The following is a 25,518-nucleotide window of genomic DNA, read 5'->3' on the forward strand; positions in this document are numbered from 1 at the left end:
ATAACCATCAACTATAGCTACAGAGAAATAGAATACACTTAGCCAAGGGAAGGGCCAATGAACAAAGGCTCGCAATGAACATTGATGTAACCTCCGAAAATAGTAATAGAGCAAGAAACATCATAGATCCAAGGGAGGAGTTGACGAATGAAGGAAATACAATGAACATTCAAGATATTATAACTCCTAGAGCATGTCCTAACTCTAGTCTTGAGATATGCCTACCATAAATAAGAACTTTCCATCCACATATCCACCAACCATGACCATGCCATTGAGATCAACTCTAGTTAGGATAGAATAATAAACCTATGTCAAACTATGTGTTGACCATCGATGACCACCATTCATAAAAAATAAAATGGTCAAGAAAATGTCAAGCACGTGAATAGGGTGAGGGTGGAAGACCACTATCTAATATGGGGAAATGTGCGTACACCCGAGTCGTCCACTATGGATCCCTCTACACATATGGCAAGGGCGCTAACTAAGGTAGAGGAGAATTTCAACTTAGAACTAGTCATGCCAAAAGTGAAACCAATGAAACCATTCCATAAAATTAGGCCTTCGCTAGGATTGACCTAGGGTGGAATCAACATGCAAGAGGATGGCATCCCCTTTGATGGGCTTTGACCCCCAAAATATTATTTGCATATATATATATATATATATATATATATATATATATATATATATATATATATATATATATATATATATATATATATTGATTAAAAGATTTTGGAGTGTGCTTTCAATGCAAAAGTTGAAACTTGTACATAAACAAAAAAGCATAATTAAATATATGTAACAAACCTCGTGAAAATTCCATGTAATATATGTTAATAAAGGAAAAATAAGCCCATGGTTAAAGGACGCTTATTCCAAGCTGATTGTTGGGTAACGATATCCTAGTTGGAATCACTGGATGTGTTTATGGCTAAAGGAAAAAAATCATTTTGCCACATTTAATTACGAAAATAAAGGAAATTAGGAGAAAATTAAGGTGAAAGGTCATAGGTTTGATGTGAGGAGGAAATTGAAAGAAAATAATGAAAAGGAAGAAAAAATAGGCCTTATTGATAAAATGGCTTCTAAGGATCACTTTGTAACCTTTCGCAAATCATTTTTGGAGCTCTCCCATTATTATCTTTCTCTCTCTCTCACTTTTCGACACTTAGAGTCTTCTTCGAGCACTCTATTTTTGGAGAAAAGAAGGAAAAGAAGGTAAAGGAAAGAAAATGAAAGGAAAGGAACACAAGGATCAAGTAAGGAAGAGAAGGATCAAACAACTTCAGAAGGAATACTTGTAGGTAACATATTCCATGTGTGATTTCCTAGCTAGTTTTGGCATGCATGGCTTTGCATGTTGGTGTATGGTTCTCTTGTTGTCGGTTGCATGCCTCTGTCAGGTTGTTACAATGGTTTTCAGTGTAGCATTTCCTTTTTCCAGATTCCATAGTGTTTTATTATGTTGATATGATTTTTGAGGTTTGGAATTGTTTGATGGATTCGGAATCCGAGGCGGAGGTGGTCTCAAGGTTCATTCCCAAAGGCATAGGAATCCCTTGACCGATTTTGGCGGCATACACAGTAAATCCTGAGGGAGGTATCTCGGTTTAGGGCGTAGTAATATGGGATTGGATTGCGGTAAAGCCTGAGAGACAAGGAGATGGAAATTTCCTCAAGTATAGTGATGCATTTCAGATAGCATTCCAAGTTCGGTTTAGTTTTGTGATCAGAGGACCGGTTTTGGTGTGATCATGGTATGGTGATGGTGGAAGTGGTTTAACCTTTGGATTCCCTTGGTTGTTTTTGGGTGGGTTTATCCATGAGATCCCACATTCATGCTTGGAATATGGCATGGGGTGACTGCGCCAAGAATGAAATATGTGGTTCAACCATGTCTATGGTCAGGTGGTACATGGATGTCTCGAACCTAGTCAAATTTTCCTATGTTTAATAAAATCTAAGTTCTCTTCATTTTTTACGTATTAATATGAGGATTTGATGGTTGTTATATCATTGTTATTTTCATGGTTAACGTTGTTTATAAGAATTGCTATATGACGATTAATTTTCATGGTTATTTCATGTATTTACTTGTAACTAAAAGGATAATAGATGCAATACCTAATTGATTTCAAAACAATTAAGGGAAGAGGGTGGTGATCCTTCCTGTCAAGTGTCATCTGAGTTATAAGTAGTTTATGATTTCTCTTTTATTCATTTGTTGTAGATCGCATTTATGCCAAGTGTTTAAAAAAATGTTAGTCCTAGTCGGGGATGGTTAGGCCTAGTCCTGGAGTTACTTTTTGATTGGTAATATTTGTCGTTATGTAAATCATGGATTCTGGAAGTGTCACTAAATTCTGGGAAATGACCTGGGCTTTGGCCCCCAAAAAGTGGCTCAAATCCCGGGGATGCTAGAACAAAAATGAGAAAAATAGTCTTTGGACACTGGCATGCCATGTTGTGGGAGCATCTAGATCTTCTTATATGCTTTCATGCCCATATCATGGGAGCGTTAGGGGGTCAAGTTGTCTAAAATCTCAGTAGGACCTAGGGGCTAGCTACTAGAAGGGGTTTGATGGTTCCTGCGAGTCTTTTTTTTGATGTGGAAGGTGTGTATAATGTGTTTCCATCGATTCCATTTCCTTAAGGTCACCTAGGAGGTTGAATCCATTCATAGGGGCCTCTTGTCGCATGTTTACCTAGGTGGTCGGTTACTTGGGTAGTTTGGGATGGGGGTGTTATAGAGTGGTATCAAAGCATGGTTCGCCCCTCTGACTATATGGGCTATGTGTGTGGACATGCATTCATGTCAGTTGCACATGTGTTAATCATCCTCTGGTCTATATGCTTGTTGCATATGCATGGTTTTGGTCATGGTTGTAGTGATGTCAACATGTGAAAGAGGATGTTATTATTGTGAAGTGTGTCGTCATGAGTGTATGATTGGTTACATGTTTATGCTTGCGTATTGTCAGTGCAGAGTGGCATGGTTGTTGTTTTCGTGCATGAGGTCATGGTATGTGTAGTTGATATGGTCATGCATGGATGACTAGACTCTGGCGAGAATGATGGATATATCATTACATGCTTATGTGTTACATTTCTATATGTTGTCATGATTATATTGTACATCCATCATGTTGATTTGTTGATCTTGTAAACAAGGTATCCTCCCCGAAGTATACTAAGGTGCGTTGATTTATTGTGATTTGGTTTAGCTGACATAGTATGCCTTGAATGAAAGAGATCAAAATGGCTACAAGATGGTAGACCACAAAGACTCTCCCCATGAAGCAAATGAGTATTATGGTGTTGGACACTCCTTAGATTTAGCAGACAAATTGAGAATCTTGATGGAAGAAATAAGATGTTGTAAGGCAGAAAATGATAAAATCATGTAGTCATAAGAGAAAAAAGGAGAGCTTAATGCAATACTCCTGCATAGTTTGTCACAGTTATAGTGACAAGGACCACTTCATATCAGCCATGAGTAGGAGAACATAAATAATGGGGCATATGGCAATAGGTCTCATTATGGTCACAATTCGGATAGAGATGATAATATTAGAGATGGAATGTTGTTGGATACTCCAGATAGGAGAGGTTATAGACACATATACTATTCTAGTTCTGGTTCTGACAGGCATCATGATCGTCCTCATTATCATCCTTATAGGAGGAGTAATAGGGGATACTTACCGGATGAGTTTAATAAATTAAATCCACCTAATTTTGATGGAGAGATGAAGAAATCACAGGATACAGAGGCATGGATACTTGGTATGAGGAAGTTCTTCAGATTGCATGATTACTCAAAAAACATGAAAGCAAGGAAAACCAACTTTAGTTTCAAAGGTAAAGCAGATATTTGGTGGGAAGATGTGAAGAATGTCAAAGGTTTTTATGAGGATGACCTAACTTGGAATGGGTTTGAGAGGCCCTTCAATAAGAATTATTTGTCAGAAAGGTACTACGATAACAAAGTTAAGGAGTTTTATGAGTTGTAGATGGGTTCCATGATAGATGATGAGTATACTAGTAGGTTCTTGGAGTTTTTGAGTTATGTTCCTTACATGAAGGAGGAGAAGGTGAAGGTTCAGAGATTAATCAGAGGAATTTGAGTAGCATAGAGAGACTGGATTGAGTTTGATGAGCCCAGATCATTAGAGGAGGCCATTTGAAAGCTGAAATATTGTTATGAGCAGTCAAAGCGCAAAGTTGAGCCTAAGTGTGACTTGAAAGGAAATGATAAAGCTAAAGGAAAATTGTAACCAAAGCAAGGAAGACCTCAAGATTAAAGTGAGAAAGAAATTGTAGTCCCTTAAAAGAAGTTCAATACAACCGATAAGGGACATGGAGAGAAGCAGAGTAGAGGCAATTGCAGAGCATAGTTGCAGTGTTGACTATGTGGCAAGGATCATCAAAAGAGGTATTTCCACAATATCAGGGTGGTAGACCCTAGATCTATAATGCTTAGATCTATAGGCACATACAGTTGGTGATGTTGGTCATAACATTCCTCGGATTTATGCAACTATGGATGACAGGCAAGCGAATCATCAGGCATCTAATGTTGAGATGGATGGCAAGCTTTGTGATCAATTTGTTTCTACTTTGATTGATCCTGGATCTAATTATAGTTATGTTAATCCTGACCTGGTGGACAGGTGTGGTTTGATAAAAGAAGTGCATGCAAAATCTTGGTTAGTATAGTTGGCTACAGGTACAAAGAAGAGAGTTCACCATTCGGTAAGACCTTGTGCATTCAGGCTAAATTGTATGCCAATAGCAGCGCATTTGAATGTACTACCATTTGGACTGTATAGTATGTTTATGGAAAGTGATTGGTTGTACCTTCACAGGACCAAAGTGGATTACATTGACAAGGCCATTAAGTGTGTGGATGATAGTAGGGGAAATAGAATTTTGCATGGAAAGAGGAAGGTGACATTAGTGAGGATGGTTACCACTAAGTAGGATAAGTGTAGTTGTAGAAAAGGTTTTGTGATGTTTTTATTTCATATATCTAGTGACAAGGGTAAAGATGTTGAGGATTCAGAAATCTTCAAGAGGTACCTAGTATTGCTGCAATATCAAGATGTGTTTCCAGTAGAGATTCCAGAGTTACCTCCTCAGAGGGAAATATATTTCTCTATTGAGTAGGTTCCATGGGAAGCACCTGCATTGAAGGAACCTTAGAGGATGAGTACTCCGAAGCTAGTAGACTTGAAATTGTAGTTAAAGGAGATGCTTGCCCAAGGATACATTAGGTCATGTATCACCTTGGGGTGCACTGGTATTGTTCATAAAGAAGAAAGATGGTACTCTCAAATTGTGCATTGACAAAAGGTAGCTGAAAAAGGTAATGATCAAGAATACATACCAATTTCCAATGATTGATGATTTGTTTAATTAGTTGAAGGGAGAAATAGTGTTATCTAAGATAGACTTGAGATCAGGATACCATCAGGTACGCATCAAGGAAGATGATATCTACAAGACTATGTTGAGGACCAGGTATGGGCATTATGATTTTGTTGTAGTTCAATTTGGTTTGACTAATTCTCTAGCTACATTCATGTGCTTTGATGAATAGTGGGTTGCATCCTTATCTGGACAAGTTTGTTATTGTATTAATTGATGACATGTCAATGTACTCCAAGAGTGAAGAATATCATGTCCAGCATTTATCATCCGTGCTGACATTCCTAAGAGAGCATCAGTTGTATGCCAAGCTTAGCAAGTGTAGCTTCTTTCAGACATGTTGTCTCCAAATAAGGCATAGCAGTAGATCCAGAAAAGATAAGTACCATCATGGAGTGAGCAACTCCTAAAATTTTGGATGAGGTGAGATCATTCATGGGATTGGTAGGTTACTACATGAGGTTCATTAGTAAATTCTCACATATTTCATATCCTATCACTTCATTACAAGGGAAATGTAAGAAGTTCGAATGGACAAAAGAATGTGCAACTAGTTTTGAGCAGCTCAAGTAGTTGTTTACACAGTACCAATGTTAAAGTTTGCATAATCGAGCAAAGAATTTGTAGTGCTTACAAATGCTTGTAAGAGAGTACTTGGTGGATTTCTTATGCAGGAAGGACAGGTAGTGTTTTATGAGTCACGAAAAATGAATGAGCACAAGCAGAAGTATCTGACACATGACCTTGAGCTAGTAGCAATCATACACGCATTGAAGATGTGGAGGCACTATCTTCTGGCCAGGAGGTTTGTATTGATGAGTGGTCACAGTGGGTTGAGATACTTATTTGACTAGATGAATCTAAATACCTGTTCATAATGTGACATTGGACCATGGTTGACCATGATTGACCATGAATGATTTTCATATCGAGACAATCTTTGTCACAATGTAACGTTGGACCATGGTTGATTTTCATATTGAGAAAATCTTTGTTACAATGTGACGTTGGACGCCAGTTGACCATGATTATAAACCTAAGGATTTATATTATAAACCCTATGAATAATATTATACCCTAGGAATATGAACCCTTGGATTAGTAAACCCAAGGGATTGATATTTTAAACTCAAGGGAATAACTAACCCAAGGGATTAACACTAAAAACCCCAGGGAATAATATTAAAACAAAGGGATTAATATTATAAACCCAACATATAAACCCTAAGATAAATATTATAAACCCTAAGATAAATATTATAAACCCTAAAATAAACATGGTTGAGCATGGTTTACCATGGTTATTTTTCATATTGAGACAACCTTTGTGAAAATGCAACATTGGACCATGGTTGACCATGGTTGATTTCATATTGATACAATCTTTGTCACATTGTGACATTGGACCATAGTTGACCATGATTCACCATGTTTGACAATGGTTGAATGGTTAACCATGGCCGATTTTCATATTGAGACAATATTTGTCATAATGCTATGTTGGGCCATGGTTGACCATGATTATAAATCCAAGCGATTTATATGGAACCCCAGGATTAATATTATAAACCCTTAGAACAATATTATACACTAGGAAAATGAACCCTTAGATTAATAAACCCAAGGGATTATAAATCCAAGGGATCAATATTAAACCAAATGGATTAATATTATAAATTGAAGGTATATAAACCCCAAGATGAATACTATAAACGCTAGAATAAACATGATTGACCATGGTTGACCATGGTTGATTTTCATATTGATACAATCCTTGTCACAATGCAATGTTGGACCATGGTTGACCATGATTTATTTTCATATCAAGACAATCTTTGTGAAAATGAAACTTTGGACCATGTTTGACCATGTTTGACCATGGTTGTTTTTCATATTGAGACAATATTTGTCCAAACGCAATGTTGGACCATGTTTGGCCATGATTTATTTCCATATCGAGAAAATCCTATGATAAATACTGAAATAAATATTGTAAACCAAGCTATATAAACAATATGATAAATATTATAAATGCTAAAATAGAGATGGTTGACCATGTTTGATTTACATATTGAAACAATCTTTCTCACAACATGACGTTTCATTATTGTTCACCATGGTTGATCATTATTGATTTTCATATTGAGACAATATTTGTCACAATTATATTTTCACAAAATATGAAAATTATTTTCACAAAATTTATCTGACTTTAAATACACATTAAATTTACCTTGATGATACATAAATTTTATTTTAATTTGATTGCATGTATAAAATAAAATAAAAATAAATTTTACATCCAATCTTAGCCAATGACACTTTGTTCTTAGACAAGATACTTGAGAATACATTAATTTTTTAATTAGAACTTTGTAAGTTAGTAAAGATTTTTTTTACAAAAACAATTAAATTTGGTTGCAAAAGAAAAGTTTTGAAGTTCTGGAATAGTTAAATATTGAAACCATTTTTTTCTATCACATTGGATTTGATACTTTTACACGATTGTTAATTAGCCAAAATTTTAAGGATGATAATTTATTTTGAAGTTTAGTAACTTTAGTAAATCTTACTAATTCCTACTATCCAAGCTATAAAATATTTAATTGTATTTCAATAAATGTTTATAGTAATTTTACATAGTTGTATAATATTTTGATAATTTTTAAGGTACAGATGATTTTATCTTAAGCAATTAGAGTGATTCTTTTTTTAAGAAAAAGGAATTTAATTCTTTTCTTGAAAAAATATGGAAAATTAGCCTATGTAGAAGTGTTAGCCCCTAAAATTTTTCTACCTATAAATATCTCACACTATCCAAATGTACTCTTACAAATAGTAAGTATATCTTAATATACATATACTTTAAATCATAAAAAAAATTTAAATTTAAAAATACAATTCTGAAATTATTAAAAGACATTCTGTTGGCCCTCGTTTTTTAATCAAATTTTGCTTATTAAAATCCACCTAATTTCCATCATTTTCCACCATATATCATCCATATACACCTTATTTTGACCTTATTATGCATATTCAAGAAAATAAATTATGTTTTTCAATTTTTAGATATTTTTGCAAAAAAAATTGTGCTTTAAGAGTATTTTTGGACAGAATCAGAAATTCCCGTAATGGCTATGTAGATGACATATTTGCAAGACACTTGAGCTCGAGATAGATACATGAATGGAAAGCTTGGGAACTGGGACTGAACTAATTCCAATTGGTTCAGTCAAAACAAGCTAAATCAGGCCTGGTCAAGGTTGATCAAATATGACTTGTCACCCAGAAAATCCCTGGGAAATAGAGTAGTTCTATGATTTCATGGTATTTTCCATATTTTTAGTGATAGATTGGATGGATTCGACTTCGATAGGTGGATATGGATAGATATAGTTGTTAGAGATACTTTAGATCAGTTTGTTTCATGATCTCCTATTTAAGCCAAATCTTTGAAGGCATATGAATTGAGAATTAATGTAGAGTTTATGTAATTTGATTTTGAGACTTTTTGAATACTGAAAGATAATTGAAGAACCTGTTTCATTTCAATTTTTTGTTCATGCTTGGTTGATTTATTGAAGTCGTTGTAGCTGAGATTTCTTCAAGTGTGCAAGGCAAGGGTGGAGGGCCCCCACATGAAGCTAAGTGCACTTCTTGGTTAAATTTTCATAGTTTTCATAAATTAGTTCTTGTTTCAAATGTATTTAGACATCTGATGGTTGTTGAATGAATATTAGTTTAATTCTAATCTACATATGAAGGGACACACATGAATTTAAGTTAAATTCCCCTTCTACTTGATCTTGAACTAAAACTGAATTCCATTGTCCTTTTGAAGTTATTTCTGCATTTCTGGTTTGAAGCAATGGTAATTATGATATAGTAGAATTGTGATGAAGGACAATCTGGTCCTCGTTAGTTAGGAGCCTCTTCTTTTACATCTTCTGCATCATAAACCATTGTTAATTAGTTCTTTTAGATTTCTCTCCATTAATGTAGTATTGTAGGGAAGGACAACCTGGTTCTCCTAAGTTAGGAGCCTCATCTCTCACATATTACATAAATTAATTAGAAATTGTTAAAATAGGTTTATATTTGTAATATGTACTTCCTTAACTCTTCAAATTTTATCTTCTAAGCTTGGCTACATCTGATATCCATATACTGTGGACTTGCCTCCAAGTTTGACAAACCCAGATTGATAATGAATACTTGAGTTAATAAATTAGCTCAACACACTCCTCAAACTTAAAAAAAAAAAAAACAAATATCATTAAAGTATGTGCTCTATGCTAACCAAATGTTATATCACTCAAAATGTGAGCCCCAATTCATGAAAGAAAGTGATTAAAATCACATAGATAATCTTGAAGAATATGGACAATTTTTTCATTAAAATATGTGCTTCATATCACCCAAATGCATGACTCCACTCAAGAAAGCGAGGAAACCAAGGAAATTTTGCATCAATAACCATAAAAGACAAATGTGTCTCTCAAATATGTGCTCTATGTGAATTAAATGCAAAGAATCACTAAAAAAAAGTGACATGTTTTTTCACAAATAATAGTAATAGTATACTCAACATGTGTGCATGGTCCAGCGGCAGGCTTATACGCTCCCCGCCTGCATTCGATCCACCATCTTGATGATGCTCGGCAGTGCATTTGATATATGGAGATTAATGTCGATTGATATGACGGTTTATCTGCCTATATTCATGTAATATATTGTACATATGGCCTAATAAATGCTTCTTCAGGGGACTAGCCAGCCCCATTTAAAAAAAGAATAAAGACACCTTATGGCCACAACTTTTAATGTTTAAAACGTTATTGGATCACAGAATTGACAATGAAAATATCAATAGAATGTCGTATTCTAAGTACCATTTGGTTTTGTTAGATTTGGTTAAAGATTGTTTAGATATTTTTAAAAATTGTAAATTTAAGTTGTAGAAATTTCAAAATTAAAGTGTTTTAAAGAAATTTTAAGCTCGTAATTTTTTTTATACTTTTGAAAAGACATTTTAAATAATAAAAAATTACAATTTCACAAAAATTATATTGTTAAATTCCAATAAAAAATGCATTTATTAATTAAAATTGCTAGTAAATGGAATTTGAACAATTCTATATTTTGAACAATGGAGAGTTCTCTTATGAAATTGCCCATAACACTTATTGCTAAATAATTTAAGAATTTTAATGTTTTATTAAAAAAAATTAGAATATGTAAATTTTAATAAATTAATTCAAGAATTTTAATGTTTCATTAAAAAAGAATTAGAATATGTAAATTTTAATAAATTAGGGTTATTAAATTGTTGAAGAAACATCCTAGCTCCTACTAATTTCAATATAAGATGATAGTATTTCATAGCCTCAAATTTATCATCTTCAAAAGAAACTTATAAAACTAAGAATTACCTTGGATATGAGAGTTGCATGGTTCCAAAAAATGTTCTTGAAAATCCCACTCTGTCATGATGATTTTGTAATGATGAGCATACAGCATTCCATGCGGAGATAATTATTTCCATCGTGCCTGAATTAACAGTCCTTTTAAGCAAAAATATCCACATAGATTTTAATGATCTGTTTGATTTTAATGGATTTTCTTGGGTGTTAGAGATCAGACTAGAATGTTGTGCTAGCTTGATGGAAAATAGGAAGTGAATCCCGTGCACCTGGACTAGTGATCCAAACTCATAATACATTATTAACATACTTGAGAAGAGAGCAGATATGGCAACATCCAAGATAAAATTCATGATGTAGCAAAATTGCATACTTAAATGAATTTTGTTATAAATTTATCGAAGTGTTACGATTAGCATATAGATCGCATCGATCAATACCATCAATTCTCTGAGGAAACTGTACACAACAAGTTTTCTTCCCAAGAGCGTGATCCATGAAAAAACACGCACACACTTTGACTTAGAAAGAGCTTCGACTTGACATTACAAGTGGCACGTTACCAGCTGCGAGCTGGATCGTCCCACCATTTTCCTCAACTGCCACCACGTTCAAAATCATTTTAATTTCAATTAGGTTGACTTTAACTTCAACGCTTCGCGCTCCCTCAATGAATATATTCTTGTAGTAATCATTAAATCAATGAATGAAATTCGCTACAGTAACTTTCTTACAGGTCTAGCACACATGTTTAGACCATACTTAAATTAATATTTTACAAAACATGATTAAAAATTCACTGTGCCTCTCATTGATAACCACATATGTTGATTAGTGAGAAATGTATTTAAAAAAATTATAAAATATTAACCTAAAAGACGTGGATCAAAGAGGAACAACACTTATGCCTCTTCATATTCTGAAACGTATACTCCGACCACATGTCAATTGTAACGTTTCCAACTCCTGCACGTAAACCTTTGTAACATTTCCAACTCGCGTCCAGGTAAACCTTAAACTATTTCCAGTTCACATCCTTTGTAACGTTTCCAACTCACGTCCAGATAAAATTTAAACTGTTGCCTGTTCACATTCTCAAGAGAAACTGTTGCCCCTTCGTATGAAGATGTATGCAGATACCTCGGCCGCTCCTCCCCGTCGTTCTCCGAATGCTTTCCCAAGTTGCATGGATCGTCGGCATTTACTCAACTTGCGCAACTTGATGCCATGAACGAATCACTGCGGATCTACGGGTAAATAACTAAGGTTTAGTTTTAACCGTTTTTTTCATTATTGTTTTGACCTAATGCGTTACCATTTCTAATTGTTTTTTAAGTTTCTTCTCCAATACAGGATGTGATTCTCCCCAAACTCTGTGCTCGCCATATATCAAAAACTCATAGCAGGAGGCCTTCGCATATGGGTATATAGGTATGCAAGCATTGCCATACTAAACTCAGCTGACCCGCACTGTCCAACACCTTGAGTTTTTTACTGCAACAAATCGTTGCAAGTAAAAGTTTGATTATACGATGATTCTTGGTGTATTGAAAATGTTGCAGTGGAGATACGGATGCACGAGTCTCAATCATATCGACCAGATATTGTATCGATCAACTTAAGCTTCCTATTAAAAAAACATGGCAACCTTGGTTTCATGAGCAACAGGGAACAATCTTTTATACATTTTTCACTTTAACTTTTTCTAAAATCTGATAATACCTATTATAATTTCGTTGTCAAGAAATAGTGAAGCTATTACTTACTTTTATTTGTTGAAAGATTTACTTGCGGTATTAATTAGCATTATTTGTTTCTCGCTATGTTGTCTTAACTCATGCAGGTGGCTGGATGGACTCAAGACTATGAAGGTCTGAAATTTTCAACGTTTTATGGCGTCGGGCATGCTGTACCTATTTTCAATCGCAATCGTGCTCTTGTGTTTTTTAGGGCATTTCTTTCAGGGGCACCTCTGCCCGATAAGCGATAAAGCAGTCCTTGGTCTTAGTGATAACCAGAGAGGTTTTTACATAGTTATTATTCAGAATAAATACCTAAATTTTGACCAGTAGTCATGAGCAAGCACCTCGATTTGTTCCAATGTTTTAATCCAACTGTTTTCATTAAACTTCTGGAAGTACAACAATTTACCCTCGATTTTAACTTTCATTAGAAAAAATTATCTTGAACGAGATGTTTAGATTGTTTATATACAAATTTTAAAATTCATGTGAAATCAAATATATGTAATTTCAAAATCCTCATTAAAATTCATGTTTACTGGAGAATTTTAATGTGTACTTTATGTTTATATTTTATATTTACAGAGGTGTTATTCTTGGCATTTTCGCTGCCTTCTGCTTCGAAAATTCCACAGGATCCTCAGCGTTTCCAAAACTCTACATATTCTTTACATTTTTCGTATAGTGCTTAGCTATTGACACCAACTGAGACAAATGCATTTATATATTGGAGGCGACAAGAATGTATCTGTATTCCAGATCGCTTTGATTATATCGTTGGCGTTTTCAAAACACCCTACATTTTTCACAATTTCCTCATAGTATTAGCATTTTAGATACTGACGGAGATGAATGTATTTATATTCGATAAGAATATATCTATATTCCAGGTCGCTTTGATTATTTCTTTGGCGTTTTCAAAATTCTCTGTATTTTTAACATTTTCCCTCACAGTGTCTGCATTTTAGATACTGAGACGATAGTATTTATATCCGCGATCTCTTTGATCATTCCTCCTTCGTTGCTTCCAAATACAGGCGTCATACCGAACGAATAAGAGGAAATACCAGGGTAACACGGAGGAAAATTTAGATTGAGGCTGGTTAACGAAATGGTTAAAAACTAGAGGTGTATTTTTCATGGTTTAGATCAGGGATAATTCAAGATGATGTAATTTTCCATACTTTTTTCTAAAAAATAATTTCGTTTTCTTTTAAATTTTGCGAAGATTATACAAGTTAATCATAAGTAAATGGATCAAGTCGCAGCGGAGCGGATGTTGGAATTTTCTGATAAATTTCATAACAGACAGACAAGAAAAAAATACTCTGTTTTAACACTCTGTTTTGAACAGAAAACTGAAAATTGTTTTCTGGAAACGGTGTTGCAGCAACGCAGTTTGGTGTTGCAGCAACTGAAAAAACAATACTCTGTTTTTTAACTCAGAAAACAAAAAAATTCGTTCTCTGGAAATGGTGTTGCAGCAACGTAGTTTGGTGTTGCAGCAACACTGTAACTGGTGTAACAGCAACGGTGACGGTGTAACAGCAACAGGAAAATAACTTGTATTTATTAAAAATAAAACTAACTGTTACAGATTCGTCTTCCTCATATAGAGGGAATTTCACAACATCTATTGCTGAATATCTTCCTCAAGGATTCACTAAGGAACGCTTCTGTTCCACACAGATAAACATCTGTAAAACAAATTTCATTCAAATATCTGCACTGCTGTGCATTTTTCCTTTCTGCTCTCTGCTGCGCTGTTGCATCTACTCCTACTGTGCACTGCTGTGTGTTTCACTATCTGGCAAGTATTTTCTTCACGCTGCTACGTGCTCTCCTCTGCTCTTTATCAATCTGCTGCTAACCTTAAAACAGAACTGTTGTGTGGTATATTTATATGTTTAAAACATATCTGATTTAAACAATAAAATATTACAAAATATCTTCTAATGCCTATCTCTGAATTTAATGCAGCAAGGCGGTAATGCTTCTATCAAAAAACAAGTCGGCTGTCTGCAGGGGAAATCAATTTTGTGAGTTTAATGCACATTTATGTGCAAAAATATCAAAGGCGACTTTGCGGCATCAAACAGCCTGTAACATTTACTGCAAATCAGATTCCTGTACAGCTGTTCATTGTTGCAGTTGGAATTAAATTCCAACACTCCCCCTTAATTTCAACTGCTGCATACCCAAACATTTCCTGAAATGATCAAAACCTTTCTTTGCTAATGGTTTTGTTAAGATGTCAGTTAGCTGATCCTCTGTTCTGCAGTGCTGCAAAACAATCTCACCATTGTTAACCAATTCACGTATGAAGTGAAATTTGGTGTCTATGTGCTTTGTTCTTTTATGAAAAACAGAGTTTTTAGACAATGCTATTGCTGAGCTATTGTCACAGTAAATGGTTGTGCCATTTTCTTGTTCATGACACAAATCTCTGAGAACTCTTCTCAGCCACACTGCTTAGCATGTTGCTGCTGTTGCTGCCACATACTCTGCCTCTGCTGTTGACAAAGACACAACTGGTTGCTTCTTGGAAGCCCATGAGATGGCTCCCGATCCCATATGAAACACATATCCCGATGTGCTTTTCCTATTATCAACACTTCCAGCCTAATCACTGTCAATGTAACCTGTCAACATCAAACTTTCAGAAGAGGAGTATAAAATACCAAACCTCTTCGTTCCATTCACATACCTTAGAATCCTCTTGGCTGCCTGCCAACGAGTCTCTTTTGGTCTTTCCATAAATCTGGAAATTAAACTCACAGCGTGCATAATGTCCGGCCTAGTTGCAGTCAAATACATAAGGCTGCCAACTATGCTCTTGTACAGTTTTGGATCAAAATATTTGCTGCTGTCTTCTTTGGTCAATTTCAACCCCACTACAGTTGGAGTCACCGTTGCTTTGCTGTTTTGCATGTTAAATCTCTTCAACACTGCTTCTACATATTTATCTTGAGAAATGAAAACACCATTTTCACTTTGGTCTACTTCAATTCCAAGAAAATATCTTAAGAAGCCCAAGTCAGTCATTTCAAATTCACTTTTCATGACTACTTTAAAATCAGCAATGAGAGAAGCATCATTGCTAGTAAAAGTCAAATCATCTACATATAAAACAACAATAATAATCTTACCGTCATTCTGCTTTATGTAGAGTGTGGGTTCACCATCACACTTATCAAACCCATTCTCAATCAGATAAGCATCAATTCTGTTGTACCATGCTCTTGGAGCTTGCTTCAGCCCATAAAGAGCCTTCTTCAGTTTACAAACTTTATGCTCTTGGCCTTCAACTTCATAGCCCGGAGGTTGAGCAACATAAACCTCTTCTTTCAACACTCCATTCAGGAATGTAGATTTAACATCCATCTGATAAATCTTCCATTTGTGTTGTGCTGCAATAGACAACACTGTTCTCACTGTTTCCATCCTTGCTACTGGTGCAAAGGTTTCATCATAGTCCTTGCCTTGTTGCTGATTGTAGCCTTTCAGAACAAGTCTTACTTTGTGCCTGTCAATCTTATCTTCAGCATTGCTTTTGGTCTTATAGACCCACTTAACTCCAATGGCATCTTTGCCTTCAGGGAGATCCACTAACTCCCATGTTTTACTCTTCTCAATTGCACCAATTTCTTCATTCATAGCTTTAATCCGTTTATCTTCATTTACAACATCTTCAAAATGAATTGGGTCATCAACATGACAATATAAAGCGAATAATGAATTCAGACCGGTATTGTTACTTACCTCTCCTTGTTCATAAATCTCACTCAGATTTCTGAATCTTGGTCTTCTTGGTGTGCTTGGAGTTCCATCCGAACTTGAGGGTATATCTGATCCCTGTGGTGTTTCAGCAACAGCTGTTTGTGGTGTAACAGCAACTGTTCTTCCTTGACTTCTTAAGGCTGTTCGAATTCCAGCTTGTGGTGTGGTTTGTTGAACTTGCTGTGGTGTAGGAGGAGCCACCAAGGAAGGATTATTTGCTACTGTCCCTTCCTCTTCTTCTTCATGAGACACAATTGTCTTCACATTCACTGTTTTTTCTAAGCTTCCATCCCAGGCTTCATCTTCAATGAACTGCACATCTCTACTTACTATTAACTTCTTGGTGGATGGATTATAGAGTTTGTATGCTTTTGACTCATCACAATAGCCAATAAAGACACACTTCTCCCCCTTACTATCAAGCTTTTGCCTTAGCTGATCCGGTACATGTGCATATGCCACACAACCGAATACTTTCATGTGAGTAACAGTTTGCTTTTGACCACTCCATGCCTCTTCTGGTATTCTGTTCATGACAGCTTTAGTTGGGCATCTATTCAAGATGTAAACTGCGCAAGTAACAGCTTCTGCCGAATACTCATGCGAGAAGTGTTTTTCCTTCAGCATACTTCTGACCATGTCAAGAATGGTCGTATATTTTCTTTCAGCAACACCGTTTTGCTGAGGTGTATACCTTGTGGTGAATTGCTTTTGTATGCCATTCTCTCTGCAAAAACGCAGAAAGTCTTGGGAGATGTACTCTCCTCCTCTATCTATTCTGAGCACTTTGATATAATACCCACACTGCTTCTCAACAAGAGTTTTGAAGTGGCGGAATTTCTCAAACATTTCACTCTTCTATTTCAGCATATACACCCATGTATTTCTGGTGTAATCATCAATAAAAGTTAAAACATATTTATTTCCAGCAAATGATGGTATTTGCATCGGTCCACACACATCAGAGTGAACAATTTCCAAGGGTGCTTTTGCCCTTATACTCTTTCCTGCTGGAAAGCTTTCTTTGTGTTGCTTGCCCAAGATGCAGCCTTCACAAAGGCTGTCTGGTTTCTCAATCAACGGCAATCCCTTTACCATTCTCTTTCTGTGCAACAGATTTAGGCCTCCGAAATTGAGATGTCCAAATCTCAAATGCCACAAACAAATCACATCTTTCACTTGCTCCTGAAAGACTTCTTGTGTTACAGCGGCAATAGTTCTGCCTTCCTTCAAATCTGCCCTGAGTTTGAGAGGAAACATTCTATTGCTGGTCATCTGCACCTGTGCAATGATCTTCTTACTTGGAGGTATGTCTCTGATTGTACACGTATCATCTTTGAAGAACACGTTGTAACCTTTGTCTATGAGCTGTCCAATGCTCAAAAGATTACATTTCAGACCAGGTACATAGTATACCTCTGGCACAATCATCTGTTCTCCATTTTTTGCTCGAATACTGACTCTGCCCTTACCCTTGACAGTTATCTTATCATCAGTCCCTGTTGTTACCTCAGATTTCACATTTTCATCCAGATTGGCAAACATTGCAATATTTCCAGTCATGTGATTACTACAACCTGAGTCTAAGAACCAAAAATTTTCTTGTTTGTCTTCTGCTATGTTACATGTTAACAACATGTTCTTTGGGTTCTTATCTTCTTCATTTGCAAAATTAGCATTCTGCCTATTATTCATGTCACTTTTTTTTTTCCTACATTCATTGGCATAATGCCCATATTTCTTACAATAATGACATTGGACTTGGGATTTGTCATACCTTTGTCCATGAGCTTGCTGTTTGCTTGAACCTTTAGCTTGGTTCTGATTGCAGCTCCTTCCGCTTGTGCTAGCAGGATAATATCTGCCTCTGTTTTGGCTTCTTCCACGAGCTCTGTTATTTACTCTGCCTCGACCTCTTCTTTGGCCAAATAACATCTGAGTCTTGAATGCTTGCTCAAAAGAGGAATCTGTTCCTCTACTCAGTCTGTGTTCATGAGACAAAAGAGAAGCACTCGGCTCATCTACCATGAACTGTGAGAGATCTTTTGTTTCTTCTATTGCTACCACAATAGATTCAAACCTTGAGGGTAAACATCTCAAGATTTTCTCTACAATCCTTCTATCTTCAAGAATCTCACCATGAGATCTTATCTGGGTTATCAAGCCAATAACCTGAGTGAAGAATGAATCTATTGTATCAGATTCCTTCATGCTGAGATTTTCAAAGTCTTTCCTCAACATCTGCAACTTTGCAGTCCTCACCTTCTCCATGCCTTGATAGGTAGTTTTAAGAATATCCCATGCCTCCTTAGATTTTGTTGTTGCCGCAATCCGTGGAAAAACACTTTCATGTACTGATTGGAAGAGGAAAAAGAGGGATTTGGCATCCTTCTTTCTATCGCCCTTCAACTGGTCTCTTTCTGCTACTGTCAAAGCAGCCAGTGCTATTGCATCTGCAGGTTCAGCATAGCCATTTTCAACCAGCTCCCATATTCCTTGAGAAGCAAATAATGCTTTCATTGTTATGGACCAATAACTGTGATTTTTCCCATTAAACTGTGGCAGTTGGGAATTTGTCAAACCTGTTCCAGCATCTGCCATCTTAACCTGTATTGGTAAAGAAAAGATACTGACTGTAAAATGAAAACAAGCAAAAAACTCTCTGCTGGAAAAAATTCTGCTCAACAAACTTCTTACAGCTCCTACAGTGAAAAACAATCTCTGTTTTTGACTCACTGAGTGCCTAGACCAGCTCTGATACCATGTTGGAATTTTCTGATAAATTTCATAACAGACAGACAAGAAAAAAATACTATGTTTTAACACTCTGTTTTGCACAGAAAACTGAAAATTGTTTTCTGGAAACGAAAAAACAATACTCTGTTTTTTAACTCAGAAAACAGAAAAATTCATTCTCTGGAAATGGTGTTGCAGCAACGTAGTTTGGTGTTGCAACAACGCTGTAACTGGTGTAACAGCAACGGTGACAGTGTAACAGCAACATGAAAATAACTTGTATTTATTAAAAATAAAACTAACTGTTACAGATTCGTCTTCCTCATATAGAGGGAATTTCACAACATCTATTGCTGAATATCTTCCTCAAGGATTCACTAAGGAATGCTTCTGTTCCACACAGATAAACATCTGTAACACAAATTTCATTCAAATATCTGCACTGCTGTGCATTTTTCCTTTCTGCTCTCTGCTGCGCTGTTGCATCTACTCCTGTTGTGCACTGTTGTGCGTTTCACTATCTGGCAAGTATTTTCTTCACGCTGCTGCGTGCTCTCCTCTGCTCTCTATCAATCTGCTGCTAACCTTAAAATAGAACTGCTGTGTGGTATATTTATATGTTTAAAACATATCTGATTTAAACAATAAAATATTACAAAATATCTTCTAATGCCTATCTCTGAATTTAATGCAGCAAGGCGGTAATGCTTCTATCAAAAAACAAGTCGGCTGTCTGCAGGGGAAATCAATTTTGTGAGTTTAATGCACATTTATGTGCAAAAATATGAAAGGCGACTTTGCGGCATCGAACAGCCTGTAACATTTACTGCAAATCAGATTCCTGTACAGCTGTTCATTGTTGCAGTTGGAATTAAATTCCAATAGCGGAGAGTCCACATCGCATCGGCGGAATCATTGAAATGATAGTGAAATTGGCAGTTGAAGCATTGAGATTATGATCGCTGATTAATCGGCAACCGTCGAATCAACTTCAAGATCAAAAGTCGCGATGTAGACGCTGATCGCAAATCGGGCAGTTGGAGTTTGGAGAAGATAGAGAGTGGCACTGCGGAATGGCGCGAAGGAGCGGACCCACCGATATTTATAGAGGCGGGTCAATAATATTTGAGGTCCGGAACCCAAATCGAGCAGTCGGAGTTCGAAGAAGATAGAGAGCGGCACTGCGGAATGGCGCGAAGGAGCGCACCCACCGATATTTATAGAGGCAGGTCTATAATATTTGAGGTCCGGCCCTTGGGTTCCAGCGGGTTTTAACATCTAATTGTCAAATTTTAATGTAAACTTTTGCATGACAGTGTTCAGCTCGATTACAATTGTTATGGCCTCATAAAAAGAAAATTATCTTAAAGAAAATATATTTCTTAATCTTTATATGCTGAATACATAATAGTTTTATTTGTCTGTAGAGCATTCGATCAAAAGAGTACCGGCTCTAGTTATTAGTTTTTAAAGACATTAGAGGCAGGTATATACCTGAAATGGTTGCCAACATATCTTCTAGAAAGTCTCTTGGGGTTAAATCCCTGTAACTAGGAGCATCCGAAGCATAACCAGTAGTATAATGGATGAGACCAATGAAATCGAAGGAACCCCTCAGCTTTTCGGATTCTTGTTTGGTGAAAGAAGGCAATCTGGAGCCTACAATCTTCTTCATAGAAGAAGGGTAATCTCCATACATAACAGGCTCTATTATCCTGCTCAATCAGAGAATGAATTCACACATTAACAATGGAATTTAGTCAGACAAACGGTGAGTGACTTTATCATTATTTGTTGGGTTTTCTGGTTCTGCCATTACCAGCCATACCAGAAATCTAAGATTCTTTGAGTCGCAGCGCTGTCTTCGGACGAGTTTGTCATTGGTACATACCACGGGGCATAGATCGAGATGCCGATGGAACCCTTTTGCTTGCTCTGCAAATATGTTAAATGTCTTTAAACGAAATCAAAAGAAAAGTGTGATACTTCGGCTGTAAAATACCCATTTACTGGCATTTACTAAACACTGCAAAGATTAAATACCATGCAGTAAGGTAATGATTGACACACTGTTTTTACAATTAAATATAACTAACTTGTTTGTTCCGGGTATGAAAATAAAAAGTTCGAACTATAAACCTGAGTTGTTGATTAACTTACTACTCACCATATTGTAACATCATCAATATTAAACATACATTATTAATACATTAAAATACAATAAAATATTTATTAAAACTTCATTTAAAAATCTAATTGCAAATGTATTCGATACTTAAGAATCAATGTTATTGATTCCGAGGGAGTCACTTCTTCTCTGTAACCACTTTAACATATGAGGAAAGTCCCACATTGCTTCCCCATGAGGGAGTAGTTACTTTCCTCTACCTAGGAAAAAGAGTAAGCTAAAGGCATGCTAAGAAGGGGCAAGAGAAGAAGCCCACCGGCCCTATTACAAATAAAGGGAAAGCAAGACGCACATTTAAGCATTGTGACACATTGTTAATGAAACACGTGAAAACAAACCTTAATATTAAATAAAAATTAATATTATTAAATAAAATGTAACATTATTATTGAACTTGGAGCCAATTTTCAAACAACTCATTTATTAACGCACAATGTAAATGAAATTATACGATAAAAGTAGTCGATAGAATTAGTTCTACTGAAGATTTAAAATTATAATTTTAAATATTTTAATTTTTCTTTACATTTTTAACCAATATTAGTTAATTTTAATATAAAATGAAACCAACTTAATTCGGATTTGAAATATTAGTTAATTTTAATATAAAATGAAACCAACTAAATTCGGGATGGAAGATGATTATTACACAAAAACCTAACACCTAGCCCCTTTCCCGGCTTGACACGTTAATTAGAGTCGCACTGAGGGAAAGGATTGCAATCCTGTAATCCTCACGCCCTAGAATATAAACTTAATTAATATTTTGTGTATCTTTGAAATTATACATTTGTAAAATAATAATTTTGAAGCCTACTTTTAAAAATTTATAATTTCACTAAACATAAATTTTAGAATGTAAAGTGGGAAAGAACAATACAACATTATATATATATATATACATGGTTTTGAAAGAGTAGAAAAACATTAAAAAATTTGATGTAAATTGGAAAATAACAACACATCATAAATATATGGATTCCAAGTTGTAATTATAACACATAAAATGTTCAAATATTATATTAATTGTATCTTTATTAAAGATAGAAATGTTAAAATATGAAGTGTATATTAAAATTAATCAGAAAAAAATAGATATGTATCAAATTATCCATGTTCATTGTGAGACAACAAATTTTGAAATGTAATTGTAAAACTTATTTTTATTAAACATAAAATTTTAAAATGTCAAGTGGAAAATAACAACAAAACATCAATTAATAAATGATAAATACCTATTTTTGAAAAATATTAAATATTGAAATATAGTTCTAAAATTTCACATGGAACGGAGCAATAATATAGTGCTCCAATAACCTTGGTGCGATAGTACATGGACTATCGAAAATCGATATCGGCGATGATTCTAACACTCCATTGCTAGGCTCCCTCCATTCCGATCTGGTGATGTGATAACAATCACAGAACGATAACTTTTTCACTTTTCTCTATAAGGGTTCGGGTCCGAGCTGTCAGACTTTGGCGGTTCCAAAGGTCTAGGCTTCCACTCCACTTGTGGTTCTTGTGATGCGATAATGATGCGATAAAAGCCTTTCAAAAAGATTCCATTACTATGGTTATAAATTATTAAATGTATAAAAAAATGGTTATAAATTTATAAAATATAATTAATATTTTCAGAATATCCCAAATATATTTATGAAAATCAAAATTTGTTTTACTTTTATAAAATTGTCATTGGCTATAAACGAATAAAAAAATATAAAATTTCTAACATCTTTTTGTTTCGTTTATTTTCATAAAATTGTAAAATTGAACAAAAACAATACCCAATGCAAGCAAATTATAATTAAAATATTTAATCATCATAAATAGAAATTAATCTCAATTTCAATAATAAAACTAAATTAGTAGTTGTAAATGTTGAATTACTATTGAAGAAAAACACAAGATCAGATGTGATATTGCCATATAAACACTTCCTAGATTCCCTGATCACATATGTAAAAAATTAAAATAAACTTAATATGCGGGTTTCTGTTAAACATCCATGAAAAACAAATCACGTGCATATTTTAAACCTCCATTAAATGTAAATGTTGCACATTGTTCTGTATATGACGTATGAATTAGATTGACTTGCAACTACATTCTTTGGATTGATGACCATCTAGAAAATACATATTTAAAATTAAAAAGTATATTGTCAATTTTACAACACCAAAAAAATATAATTTAATATTAGAATGGGAAATTAAACGGGTGACTTCATATTAATGGGTGACTTCATATGGATGTAGTTCTAGACTTGAAATATTATTGAATCTGGTTCATACCCGTATCAGGTCCAAACCATTATCGCATCACAAGAACCACAAGTGGAGTGGAAGGGACCTTTGGAACCGCGGAAGTCCGAACTCCAACAACCCGGACCCGAACCGTTATAGAGAAGAGTGGAAAGGTTATCGAGTCTGTGATTGTTATCGCATCACCAGATCGGAATGGAAGGAGCCTAGCATTGGAGCGTTGGAATCGCGAATAGCTATTTCCTATAGTCCACGGGGTTATTAGAGCATTATGTTATTGCTCCGTTCCATATCCTTTTTATGTAAATTAATGTGTAAAGATCAAAAGAATAATATAAATAATTTCTATCAAACTGAAACTTTACACCAAATTAGATCAATTTTAAAATATAATTATAGTAAAATAATATTAAAAATGCTTTAAAAATAAATACAAAGACATTATTACATAAACATAGTAATATAAATATTAATAACATACATAAGAAAATAAAAATTAGGAAGATATATATATATATATATATGTTTTTTAATGAAAATAATGAAAATTATTTTATTTAAAATATATTAGATTGGAGTTATATATATATATATATATATATATATATATATAGTGTGTAAGTTTTGCGGATTACATTTTCAATATGTCTAATATATCACACGAAATTGACTTCACATCAACAAAACACCCACACCTGAGATAACTGTGTATCCAAAACCCTCTAGAATGGAATATATATAAACAAAATAATAAGTTATTTTAATTGGAATGGTACAAGTCATTTTATGTAAAATAAAATTACAATAAAAATTAAAAATATTACTATAATTTTATCAACTTCAAAATACACTCCAGTAAAAACAAAAGTGTAATTTAATTTATGGTAAATAAAAGAATAAGCGATCTTATTTAGATAATAATTTAATAAAAATAAAATAACATCTATACATTTTTAAATAAAAAAATATTAATTTATTTTCAATTTTATCTTATAACTATGTTTTTTTTGTTATTTTAAAAATTATTTTAATTTCATGTAACCTTCTAAAATATATTTTTATCACCATTTTTAATTTATTAAAAAAATCTAAAAAATAAATATAGAAAGGTTGATCCTTTCTAACTATTTTAAAATTAATCTTTAATTATCCATGTTCATTGTGAAACAACAAATTTTGAAATGTAATTGTAAAACTTATTTTTATTAAACATAAAAATTTGAAAATGTCAAGTCGAAAATAAAAATAAAACATCAATTTAGTTTTAAAATATGAAGTGCATCTTAAAATTAATTATAAAAAATGGATGTGCATCAAATTATCCATATTCATTGTGAGGTAACAAATTTTGAAATGTAATTGTAAAGTTTATTTTCATTAACTATAGACATTTTAAAATTTCAAGTAGAAAATAACAAGGCATCAATTAATAAATGATAAGTATTTATTTTTGAAAAATAATAAAGATTATAATCATCGTGAGGTAACAAATTTTGAAATGTAATTGTAAAGTTTATTTTCATTAAATATAGACATTTTAAAATGTCAAGTAGAAAATAACAACAAGGCATCAATTAATAAATGATAAGTATTTATTTTTGAAAAATAATAAAGATTGAAATATAATTCTAAAATTTATCTTTGTTGAACATTAAATTCTTAAAATGTAAAGTAGATTAAATTTAATTTGAAAAATTATAGACATCAATATTGTTGAACCAATGAACTTTGAAATACATTTGTTAAATAATAATATTTGAAATGCAATTAAAAAAAAAATCAAATTATGAAATAGATTAAAAAAATAAATTGAAATAGATGATGAATATAATTCGAAGAATAAATTCTACATTCAATTATAGATGTCCAGTAAACCTTGAAATGTAATTAAATATATGGATTCCAAGTTTTAATTATAACACATAAAATTTTGAAATGTAATT

Source organism: Pinus tabuliformis, chromosome 7, assembly GCF_031772625.1.
Source record: "Pinus tabuliformis cultivar Carrire ecotype Pingquan chromosome 7, CPIR1, whole genome shotgun sequence".
Lineage (NCBI taxonomy): Eukaryota > Viridiplantae > Streptophyta > Pinopsida > Pinales > Pinaceae > Pinus > Pinus tabuliformis.